Below are 12,666 nucleotides of genomic sequence, written 5' to 3'. Positions count from 1 at the left end.
ATTGGACTGTCACTAATTCTTAGGAGAAAAGGAAAGATCATTTTGAGATGAGCCACCAGCAGGATACCAGTCCACAAGATAGTCAGAAACAGAAGATGTGCTTGTCTTAGAAGGATAATCAGTAATGTAGAGCTGGACAAAACACAACCTTGGGAATAGCCTGCTGGTTCCACCTTCATATTAATAAGTGTTGGTATCCTCAGGAGAGGGAAAAGAGCCGTACTTGCCTGCCAATCTCTGGAACATTTTGTGAAGACAAAGAGACACCATATTGGTACAATTTCTTGATCTCTGAGAGAGAGAGTTGGAAACGCATTGTGACTGTTGGTCTGACAAGGGTGGTGATGGAGAGAAAATATAAAAAGAACTGCCTTAATCTTCTTAAGATAGGGGAAGAGATTTACAGTACCTGGTCTTCTCTCCAGAGCACTGGCTTCCTCTCACTTTTCAATGGATTCCTCTCACTTTTCAATGGTCAAATAATAATGTCCTCTTTATAAAAACTCCCTCCTTCTCATATTTTCAAGCTGAATTTAATACACTTATTCAGTGCAATCCAACCGAACTTTAAAAAAATAACGCTTGACACATACTGCCTTCAGTATAGTTAATTCTGTAGACATCTATGCAAAGGTTTGGGGAACTTTTCTGTAAAGGGCTAGATAGTAACTATTTTAGGTCTTGAAGATATCCAGTCTTTGTCATAACTACTCAACTCTGCCTTTGCAGCACAAAAACAATCATAGACAATAAATAAACAAATGTGTGTGGCTGTGTTCAAATAAAACCTTATTTACTAAACTAGGTAGCAAGTCAGATTTGGCCCATGAGCTATAAATTGTGGATCTCTCATCTGTGCCAATAGTGTGTAAACTCATTGAGGGCAGAGCTATACTTTACTATATTTTTGTAAAACATATCGGGTACATAGCCTCTGGACTTGACTCTTTGAATTAAAATACCAACTCACTAGCTTTGGCACCTTGGGCAAGGCATTTAACTGCTCTGTTCCTCATGAAAAATATGATAATGAAACCTGTTACATAGTTATTGCAAGAGTCAAGCGAAATAATCCCTTTAATGCACTGGCACATGTTAAACATTCGGTAAATGTTAGCCATTAATATCTTTTATGGTATGGATGTTCAATAGATAATTGTTGAATAAATACATAGTGAGATATTCATGTTTCAAGTTTATCTGTAACAGATCAACATTATTTGAAAATAATGAATATGAAATATTAAGATATGTTCATAAAAGACCTGCTTAAATCTAATTATTTATAGAAACTGAAATTGACTATTATCATCTTGAACAACAAAATCGTTTTTGAAAAGATGCAGGATACAGATATGAAAGGGGAGACAGGAGGCAGAAAAAAAGCAGTGCTTAATTCATGGCAGTAAACGAAATAAATTCTGTAAATTTATCATTTTTAAAAATTGAAATATCAATACATTAATTCAATCAGAAATAATAAATACAAATTTAAAAGAACAAATCAATGCCAGAATTTTTGATTATTTAATAAAGTTAAAAGATTAGCAGATGAGTAGGTTTACCAAATCAATTCTTGTTTGTTTTAATAAAATTTTTGATATTTTGTCATAATCATTATTTATATACAGCATTATGTCTCACCAAATGAATAAAAATTGGTATAAACAGAAGCTTGCTACATAAATGGAAAACAAGGAAAATGTTCAAATCACATGCAGTAAAGGAGGGATTTTTAAATGAGAGTTCGTAAAATATGAGGCATCCAACCTTCAGAAGTATCTTGATGGTTAGTCGCCCTTTGTCTGCCTCACCAAACATTCTTCACTCTTCTCTGCCCTGTGGCATGACTGGGAGGTCAGCCTCTTGTGGACTGCTGCCACTGGGATCCCTTGTCTGCTGGCTTCCAGTTTGTGGGGCCAATGGGAGGTACCAGCAAGAAGTCAAAAATCAGGAGGAAAGAGAGACCAGAGTGTTTCCTTGTCACTGCCCCTAGCTGTTTGAGGGCTGTATCTCTAGTAGCTCTGATGTCTCTCCACAGCTGCTGTCCCACAGCCCCTCTCCTACATGTCTCTGCTGTCACTGGGCGTTGTCAGTCACACTCCTAAGTAGAAACCTTAAAAATAATTCAGCATTAGATTCTCATATAACATGTGACAGGAAAAGAGAGTGGAAGAGCATTTAAAATCAAGTTATTATAAAAATAAATACATCTTTTTCTTCCCAGTTAAGGGGGTAAAAATAGTGAGATCTGGAACATATGAATCATTGTTAGGATGAAAATATTATATAGAGTTTTTGGATATCCCATAGGGTGCTGAGCTTAGGTTATGTGTAGGTCTGTACTTAAAAAAAAAAAAAAAAAAATAGCCTCTTGAGCAGTTAGGGACAAAGTGGACTGAGGAAAAGAGAAGAACATTGCCAAGGGCTGGAGCTCAGGTTGGTGTAAACAGCTGCTGAAGGACAGCTTAAGAAAGGGAAGACCCAATCATCAATCCTAAGCGGTGTGTGTTGCTGAAATGCGTCCTTTCTGTCTCTCAAAGCATTCACTACATTCAGCTCTACATAAAAAAGTCTTAGAGTGGTTGCTGTTTTTTTCTTTTATTTGTTAGTTTTGTTTTTTTATGAGGGTGGTAATTGTTTGTTTAATTATCTTTATTTTGTTGTTGTCGGACTGTAATTGTGGTTACATTGTGGATAAAAAGACAAAGGGGATGAATTTCATGTTTGGTCAATACAGAACTGTGACAGCTCAGATGAGTCGTGGATAATTACAGACAACCAGCTAAGCAGGGTTTGAAGGACAATGTAATCTACTCTATCCTCCCCAAATCTCAAGGAAGAATGATAGAAACATAAGTTTAGAGCCCTTTCTTAGTCCATTCGGGCTGCTATAACAAATAGCAGAGACTGGGTAGCTTATGAGAAAGAGAACTTGATTTCTCACAGTGCTGGAGGCTGGAAGTCTGAGATCTGGGCGGCAGTGTGGTCCTGTGAGGACCCTCTCCTGGGTCTTATCTCACATGGTGGGAGGGAACAGCTAGTTCTCAGAACCGCTTTAATAAGGGCATTAATTCCATCCTTGAGGGCTCCACTTTCCTGAGCTAATCACTTCCCAAAGGCCCCACCTCCCAATACCTCAACCTTGGGTATTAGGATCTCAGCATATGAATTTGAGGTGGGGCACAAACATTCAGACTGTAGCAAGCCCTATTTGACCATATTTCATCTGAATCCTAAAGGTCAGGGTATTTCTGGTTGCATCTGAGTTGTATAAAATGGAGAAACCGAGACCCAAATTGTTCAAGTGGCTTACCTAGGATTGCCTAGCACAATTTAAGTTTCCTAATTCTCATGGCTTTCCCCCATGATAAGATGCTAATTTCAAACCTCACAATGGTCAGTTGCAGCTACCTTCATATGGCTCATGGGAATTCGAAATGTTAACTTTAAATGCTATCGGTCCCAGACTGAGGCAAAGCCAGAGGGTGCTGGAATGCCTTCTTTTTTCAACCCATGAATAGTAACAACCCTGGATCCACAAGCTTTTTGCCATTGTAAATAACCACGGCCTGAGGTGTCTGGCAAGCTAGCCTTGTTGCTCAACTCCACACTGTTTCTTTTGATGACAAAAGTATGGCAAGGAGCTCTTGATGTTGAAATGTGCACCAAAGGAAGGCTGCCTTGCTGCTCTGATGCCAGTTGTTCTCTTCCTTCTGACCGCTTGGGCTGCACGGCCACTCCCATCAAAACTGTGGGCACGCTGGCCTTGCACTAGGCTCACGTCTGGGTTGATGGGTTGTGATTTAGCTGATAGACGCTAACTTAATTATTTCTAGAAATACAAGAACTTCTGCCTGATTCATACTTCTCATTTAATTTATGTAGCTGCTCTGCAGAAATGTTTACTGTGCACAACTTACTGGAACTCCTGCTATGTGATATTATGGGCCTCTCCTGGGGCTAGGGAGGCAAGAGCTGAACTGAAGCTGAAGCTCCATGGCAGAAGACAGTTTTGTTTCTTGGATCAAGAAACTCCAGAGCTGAGAATAGGTTTGTTTCCCAGATCAAGGGCAAGCACTGCGGGTGCTCAGGAGTAAAATCCTACAAAGCCTGTGACTCTGAGCACTCCTGCTGCCTGCTCCTGTATATTGAGCCTTAAAGGAATACAGAAATAAACTAAACACATTTTATTGGGTAGAATTTACACCAAGCTCCTGAGAATTGGGTAAGAGAGTAAATAACATTTTCCTTCTTTATTATGTTGGCTGCCTCTTATGAACTATCTCATAGAATGTGAGGAAAATATACAATCAAGTGCCAAGTAAATAACATCATTAATTCAAATGAAATAAAGTGAGAAACATGACTCAGTCTAAACTACTATATTTTTTAAAAAAATTAGAATGATCTCATGTGAAAGTGACAGGAATGTGCTGTAATTTAGAAATAGATGAATCATCCACTGTTCTCAAGATAACATTTTTATGGGCTGATGAAATCTATGTAATATATCTTTTAAAAATAATAATAAACTTCTGTCCATAAAATACCTTTATTAGAGTTTACTGGGTTTCACAGAAATAGCAGCTAATGTCTGGAGCACCCATTGAAGTGCAGGTTGTTTGTTTGATAGTGATTATAGAGAGTATTATTAAAAATGGGCAATTCACAAAATGTTAACAATTCTAGCTTTATACAGATCCACACAGAAAATAAAACTGTTAAATTGTGGGGATTATATACTATAAAATATTTATTGTTGCACAATATATTGTTAACTGTGTTGACTACTCTTCAGTAAGGTGCTGCATAAATGAAAAATTAACCACTGTAGAACAGAAAATAGTTTAAAGTCATGAAGTGAGTTTGTATGCATACAAAGTAGCTTTGTCCTGGACACTGTAATGTGGAAACACTTTACAGCAGAGAAGACACCATAGCAGAACACTTGACAGCAAAACAAAACCAGGCCCAGCACCAAGGTTGCTAAATTGAAGATGTGCACACGAACATGGGCTGGCCTGCAATATGATGTCGAAGGGCACACGTGGACTTTGGGGAGACGATGAAGTTTCACTGATGTCGTAACCTTCTCCTGGCAATCTGAGGCATATGTCTGCTGTCATCGTGTTGTGACATTTGAGAGAGATCATAAACTTCCGGATTAAAATTTCTTTTCATATTTAGAAAATTACTTTAAAAATTGATTACCATACTCACTCTGTGCATTAGGAACCTCTCTGGTAAAATCATGGCTTTGGTCTGAAATGTTACTGTATAGTGGATTACATTTTTGCTGTTAATCAGAACATTTTACTCAAACAGTAATCTCAGAATTCTTTCTTCTCATTGATTTTGTTTCTTTCTCTCTCAAAAACTCAGTGTTAGCATACTTCCTTTTAGACTTTTGGGAATGACAGTTTCTCTTCTGTATGTTCTGGGAATGATTTTTAAGAAACAGCTACTTCACTTTGTTATCTGCTTAAAACACTTAAATGGGAGCCCGAAGCACCAAATTTTCATCCTTCTGCTACTGAAGTAGCCAAAGAAATTTATATGAGTTAGAACCCAACAGGGAATGAAATCTCACTGGCCCGAAATTGCAGGGTTTGAACATGCTCTCCCGTGAGGACTTAATTAAGTTGCTGACTCGGTTTTCTGAATTTCTGTACAGTACCTGACAGCACTAACCACGGTACCTTTCTTCTTGACTTGTAAAACAAGTTTGGAATTGAGGTTTTGCATAGAGTCTTCATGATGAACCTCATTCTCACAGACACCCCTCAGTTAGTAAGCCCCATTCACATGTGAGCCAGTTACACGCTGCTGGGAGTTGAATTAACTGCTGTAATTTCTTCATTCAGAACATACCCAAATGTAAATTGTCCAGAATCTTAGAAGACTTGAAAGGATGACCCACTACCTATATTTTCTTCTTAGTTCAAAAGGTATCACTATTTTGGGCCTTTATACTAGAAAAATCATGTAGAGTCAAGATAAAGAGTACTTTTAAAAAGCATTCTCTTGGTACCTGTGTTAAGGGTGGAAAATTTGCAAGTGAGCCAACTAGCTAAGTCAGCTAAGTTGAAGGGAAGAAATAGCTTTAGATACCAGAAGTTGTCCCTACTTGCTTGTGTGTAGTTTAGGTTTGTACAAGATATGAAGATGGCCAATGTCTGCTTCTGTAATCCATTTACTTGTTAATTAAGGGTGTTTGTTGTTCCAGGCAAAAATATGCTAACAACCAACTTCCGCTTCTGTAATCTGCTTGCTTGTTCAGGAGACCACCAGGATATGGTCTTAAGCTTTATCAGCTGTCTCCTCTGAAAGCTCGGGGCGGATCTTCTCTAACCTTGCATGGTAGAGAGTCAGTCCCCGGCCGGCTAATAAAGGCTCATAATTAATCTCAGTTGGCTCAGTGGGTCTTAGAATCGTTCGTGCCGTAACACTTATTTCTTGGAGTTAATTATACACATCCTGTTGAGACTGAACTATGAGCTACTTGAGGGCAGGCAACATATTTTAATTCATTTATATTGAATGTGCCAGGCGAATAGTAGGCATTCAGTAAATATTTGTTGAAAGAACAAGGAATGAATAGACAGACTTACTTTGCCATTTCCTCCTCCAGCCTCCAGGTTAATATTGTAGTTGAGACTATTATCTTGGAAGCGCAACATTGAAAGGTAGGGGAAAAGAATTAAAATAAACAGTAGTGCATGTCTACTTTTGAAGAAAAACTGAAAAGAATTTGCACTGTCCTAGAAATGGAGTTAAAAGGCTTTATGGGCAATGATGCATCTGAACAAAACAATTCTTTACCTTTGAAATATGTGAAAGAGCTTGTGGAAAACATGGTTCAAAGAGCTTGTCAGATTTGGTGTTTTGCCAAATTATTATTGTCTTTAGCATTTATTGTCTTACAAAGTGGGGATTCATTGCTCAGTCTTTACAAAGCTTACAGTTCAAATTGCCAACAGGCAATCTTAATGTTGAAACAAAATATAGATTTCTCAATGGCAAACCCAGGAAATTTCTTTGCACTTAAACTAAGATAAACAAATTGAGGAAATTAGCACAGTTTAGTCTTCCCAGAATCCTACAAAGTACACACTCTCTCGTAAACAGAAACAAACATAAGACAATTGACCAATGGGAAATAACTCTCATGATTCATTACTGGATTAGATATTTCTAAGAAAATTTCAATAAATAAAGAAATGCAGCTCAAATATGGCTTAATGAACCTATAAAAGTTGATGGCAAGCTTTCTGATATAAAACATTACATAGAATCAGTGGTGGTTGTTGTCAGCCCGTCCTGTAGGAAACAACATTGGGATCACTTGCACGAAGCTTCTGATAAATGCTATCGTAAGCTACAGATATAGAAACTTAAGTGTAAAGAAAAAGAAATGAGGATGACAGGCTAGGTTATTCTCCTGTCGCAAGGCCAGTTAATCTTTGGGTTTTTTTTATTTATTGAAGAAATGACTCAGTAAGTCAGTCATTGCTTTTGCCCTATTTTAAAAACTTGCGTTAGACTTTCTACAGTATGGAGAAAAATATTTCCATTTTTAAAATAAGGAGATTATACTAGATTCACTTTTTGTGTCTTAAATATTTTGTGATTTTATGAATTCACTAAAAAAAAAACAATCGTATTCTTCTTGCAAACAAATGAGTTTCAAGGTGACAGTTATCTGTGATGCCAATTTCCAGTTTAGTTTCTAGAACAGAGTAGGTGTATATTTTTGTTGTTGCACAGAATCTACAACAAATCTTTCAAAATGAAAAAGGTAAACAATGTCTCCAGAATCTTATGCAATATTGCTTTTAAGAAGGAAAGTTAGGGACCGATACACATCTTACACCTTTAGATTGCCTTTTTTCAAATACCATAGGGTAACAATGCGGATGCAAAATAGCTTGTGGAACTGATTTTTAAGCTTCTGCTTCTACAATAGTCTTTAATCATGTAGAAAAATTATGTTGAAAATGTCCTCTAATATTGAGTAACAGCTGTGCTACATATTCTGCTAGTACTAGCGATTCATAAATTAAAATAACTGGCAATTTTGCACTAAATTTATGTCAGCAAATACATGGTCAGTGTCGGATAGGATGTTAAATCATAAACATTAAAGAAGTTTTCTGGAACAAAAGACCAGCCCCATTAATTTCAATGGTTTAAATAAGTGATTAAATAAACCATCCGGTATGTTATGAGAGACTTATATTTTTTATCCTTAAGAACTCTGAACAGATTAGCCTTAATTCCCTATTGAAATTCTCCTGACTCCTAGATGATAGTCAGAGGGCAACAGTATATCTCAAAATTAGACAAGCTCCTGCATATCCTAGATACAATGCCTCAGAGTTTGTGCTTTTAAAAGGCTGCTGTACATGAAAGCAGCCACTGATTTATGAGTTTATTTCTAAATTTGTCGCATTTCCTAAAAGTAATGTACTCTAGTATGCTCTATTTGCACAATTCTCTGCTACATTTATTTCTACAGGAAAAATTCCCCATTTTTTGTGATTAGTTCTTTTTGAAATAAGGACATTATTTCAAAAAGTTTGTACATACTGCGGTCTAATTTTGATCAAAGCAAAAAAAAAGTAAATGGGTATGTGAAGAGTGGAGAGAAAACTCCAATAGAAATACAACAGAAATGATCTGCTTTGCAAAGACAAATTCTTGACAAAGAACCATTCACTGAGACAAATTCTGATTGTCTTTGAAATCCAAAAAGAATGCAGTCTTCGGTAATTCTGGTTTAAAATGGCATATTAAATTCGAGCAGGAAAGAGTTTATGCTGATTTCAGACTTCTTCAAAGGCACATTCAATGACAAAAAACAAAGGAGTAATTTTCTATAAGGTTTTGAGGGAAGGTGTGGCCCACAATACCAGACCCAGGCAACATAAGAGTCAAATAAAATGGCAACCAAAAATATTCTCAAACAGGCTATGTATTTCTTCTACAAAGATAAACAAAATCAAAACTCTCATATTCTCCTGAGATCTGATGAATAATTCTTATGAAAACTACTAAAAAAAGCAAAAGTTAAAACAAAATAAACACCTTTGAATAGAGAAGCCCACTGTAAAAGAACTGGAAAAGGAAGCATTTGAATAAAACTAAGATTAATTCCTACAATAATTATGGTATAACATAAAGGTAAATGCAGGCTTAATATCTAAAATGTAATATATAATTTATTAGATATTAAATATTATATAACTAATAAAATACTTGAGAACCGAAGATGAAACCTGGGAGCAAGTATAAAGTACTGACATATTCGTAGCCAAAATTAATTGATACCAACATTGAAACATGTAGTTAAAAATGGCAACTCAAATGCAATGTTTTTCACGGTTGCTCAGGATTAGAGGACTCTACTATGTAATAATACATTTGGGGGCAAATAAATATTTTTCTGACATTTACCCAACCTTTCTCTTATTTCCTATGAATTTTTTCTTTGTTAAATGCAAATAAATATTATTCCACTTTTTTTGACTTCTGTGATTTCCAAGGACTCTGATGACACAACATTTAGATATTTTGTTATTGTTCCATAGATCCTTGGAGCTCTGTTAATTTTTCCACATTATTTTCTCTCTGTTGTTCACTGAGTAATTTCTATTATTCTACCTCTTGTTCTCTGATTCTTTCCTCTGTCACTTTCCTGCCACAGTTGAGCCAACCCACTGAGTTTTTCATTTTGATTATTCAGTCCTAAAATTTCCGTTTGGTTCTTCTTTATATCTTCTATTTTTTTGCTAAACTTTCTTTCTTGAGGCTTAGCACTTTTTTTCAGTTTTTTTTTTTCATATGTGTTTATAATTTCTCACTAAAGCTTTTTAAAATCATGGCTGCTTTAAAATCTTTGTCAGATAATTCTAGCATCTCTGTTACTTCACTGTTGGCATCTATTGATTGTCCTTTTCATTCATTTCGAGATTTGTTCGGTGTTTGGTGTGATGAGTGACTTTTGATTGAAACCATACAGTTTTGTATTATGTTATGAGATTCCAGGCCTTATTAAAACCTGTTTCAGCTAACTTTCTCTGATACCACTCCAGTGGGGGCCAGAGGTTGGAGGTGGCACTGCCTCATTACTACCCATGGACTTGGAGGTCCAGGTTCCATGCTGAACCTCAACCGACACCTTGGGAATGGAGCGGGCGGAGTAGGATTCCTTGTTAGTGCTAGGTGAAAGTGGGAGGTCCAGCTCCCCCTGTTGCCTCGTTACCACTGGCTGATGGTGAAAGCTCTGACACTATCACTAGGCTTTCTCTGAAGGTGAGGGGCACCTCATTACTGATATGTGGGGGTGAAAGTCCAGGCTTCCTATTTTGCCTTCTCAGATACTAGCCCAGAGTGGGTGTTGGGGTGTCTCACTGCAGCCTCGCTCTACATTCAACTTTGCTAGTATGGATGGGGTTGGGGCCGCAGTCTTTTCTGTGCTGCTGTTTGGCTGGAGGACGGTGGTTATTGTCTTGCTAGGCTGTCCCTTTCCTATTTCTTTGGCTAGAGAGAGCACGCTTTGATGGGACTTTTTTGTCTACACTTGTTAGCCTTTCTGGATTGCTGGATCCTTCACCTCCAAGTCTAGGATATAGGAGACAAAAGAAAATCTAAGAAGTTCAGCACTGCGTTATTCTTTGGATACTGAAGTCTCTAACTAGTCTATTCTTTTTTCTCTACCTTTCTGAGGCTTTTTATGTTTGTTTTTTTATATAATGTCCAGGGTTTTTAATTGTACTTAGCAAGAAGAATATGAAAAAGTGCACCTACTCTGTTGACCCAGAAAATTAATCATCAGTTAATTTTAATTTCAGGTTTTATATTTTCCAATTCTAAAATGTCCATTTTATTCTTTCATAAATTCAATTTATCTGTTCAAATTCTCCATTTCTTTGTCCATTTTTCATGTATTCCTCTTAACATATTTGTGATAGCTACTTGTCCCTGCTACTAATTCCAACACCTGAATCTATTTCTATGACTGCATTTTCTATCGATTAGTATTTACTTTATCTTGCTTCTTTGCTTATCTCTTAATTGCTTATTGTATACCAGGCATATTTGAAAGAACCTTATAAACTGAAGAAAATGTTGTTCCCCAGAGGGGAACTTCAAAACGAGACAACTGGCAAAAAAAAAAAAGAAAAAGATCATTTCAATCCCAACTGTAATTGAACTAGTTTGGTTGTTTGAGGCTAGGTTGCAGCTTTACTTAGTTTCAACTTACCACTTGTTTCAAATATCTTTACGGCGATACATTTCCTGTATACACTGCAATCTCTTCCCTGTTGCAAAATCTAAGAACTGTGACTACAAAGGTTTTTTTGTTTTTGTTTTTGTTTTTTGGTTTCCAACCCAAACGCTTGTCTTCCATGTTATCCAAGCCAAATGCCCCACAAAAGTCCTGTGGTAAAAAATCAGCAAGCAGAAAGAATTAGCTATGTATTTAGGGAGCCTATAGGTCTAATATGTCAGCCAAGCCACAAAGTCACTAAGTCTCTTATTTCTCATGACCTAGTTTTTGGCTTGCCGGCACCCAGGCTTGGCAAACTATCCAGAGAGGAAGGTGGCAAATGATTTCTTTTTACTTAGAAATCTCTTGTTCTTGAGATGTAGTTTCTTTAAGCTTCTGTATGTCTAACATTCTCCAACAGCATTAAAAATAGATAATTTTTAGTTTTTCTGTTTTGTCGATTTATTATAGTAGAAATAACATGGTAGGTCTGCTGCAAATTTCTATATCCTAATTGAAGCGATAAGCCCTAACTTTATGTTTTGAGAGTTTAGTGAAGTCTTACATAATTTGTTTATAAATGGTTTCTAAAAGTTAAAAACCAATAAATTGCACTTGTATAATATGACTATATAACAGTTGCTACTGAAGAGCCAAACAATGTGCTAAGATTATATTTTCTTCCCCCAGGATTTTGGATCTACTTTTACACTTAAGAATCTTCCTAGAGTTAAGTTCAATGGCCTTTTATGCTCCATAAAATTCTATATTTTCATATAATGCATCCAATTAATTTTATATAATGCATCCAATTAATTTCTCCTAATTGTTCCTCTTCAGCCAGCTAGCTACTTTAGTCACTCAGCTGTAAATCTGGAATTTTCAGTGCTCTTCTGAATACTTATTAGTCTGACACTGAACCCAACAGGTTATCTGTGTCTTTTTACCTTTTATTTCATGTAGCCTGTCTTTTGGTCTTTCTGAAATATTTTCCAGATTTCCTTGACTTTGTCATATACACACACACACACACACACACACACACACACACACACATATAAATTTAAGTATGCTTTCTTGTTTGAGTTTGGTATTTCTTCCTTTTCAAGTAAGGCTGCTCTTGTTTTACTAAGGAGATATTTTTCTAATTTTTCTAGAAACACTAATTAGAATATTTTCTAAGTAGTCTTCTATTCTTTAAAACATCTCTTTTTCCTATAAGAGGATTCCTCCTCTCTCTCTCTCTCTCTCTCCCCGCCCCCCTTTATATAAGTACTTAAGTTTTTATCCTTGCCTTGAGGATTTTTCCTAATGTCTAGAGATGCTTGTTCTCCATTTAATTAAGAGACTACATCAGATCTGAATGTGAACACTGTATAGGGCTTGGCAAA

Source organism: Pteropus alecto, unplaced genomic scaffold, assembly GCF_000325575.1.
Source record: "Pteropus alecto unplaced genomic scaffold, ASM32557v1 scaffold106, whole genome shotgun sequence".
Classification (NCBI taxonomy): Eukaryota; Metazoa; Chordata; class Mammalia; order Chiroptera; family Pteropodidae; genus Pteropus; species Pteropus alecto.
Note: the sequence above shows the minus strand (reverse complement) of the source record.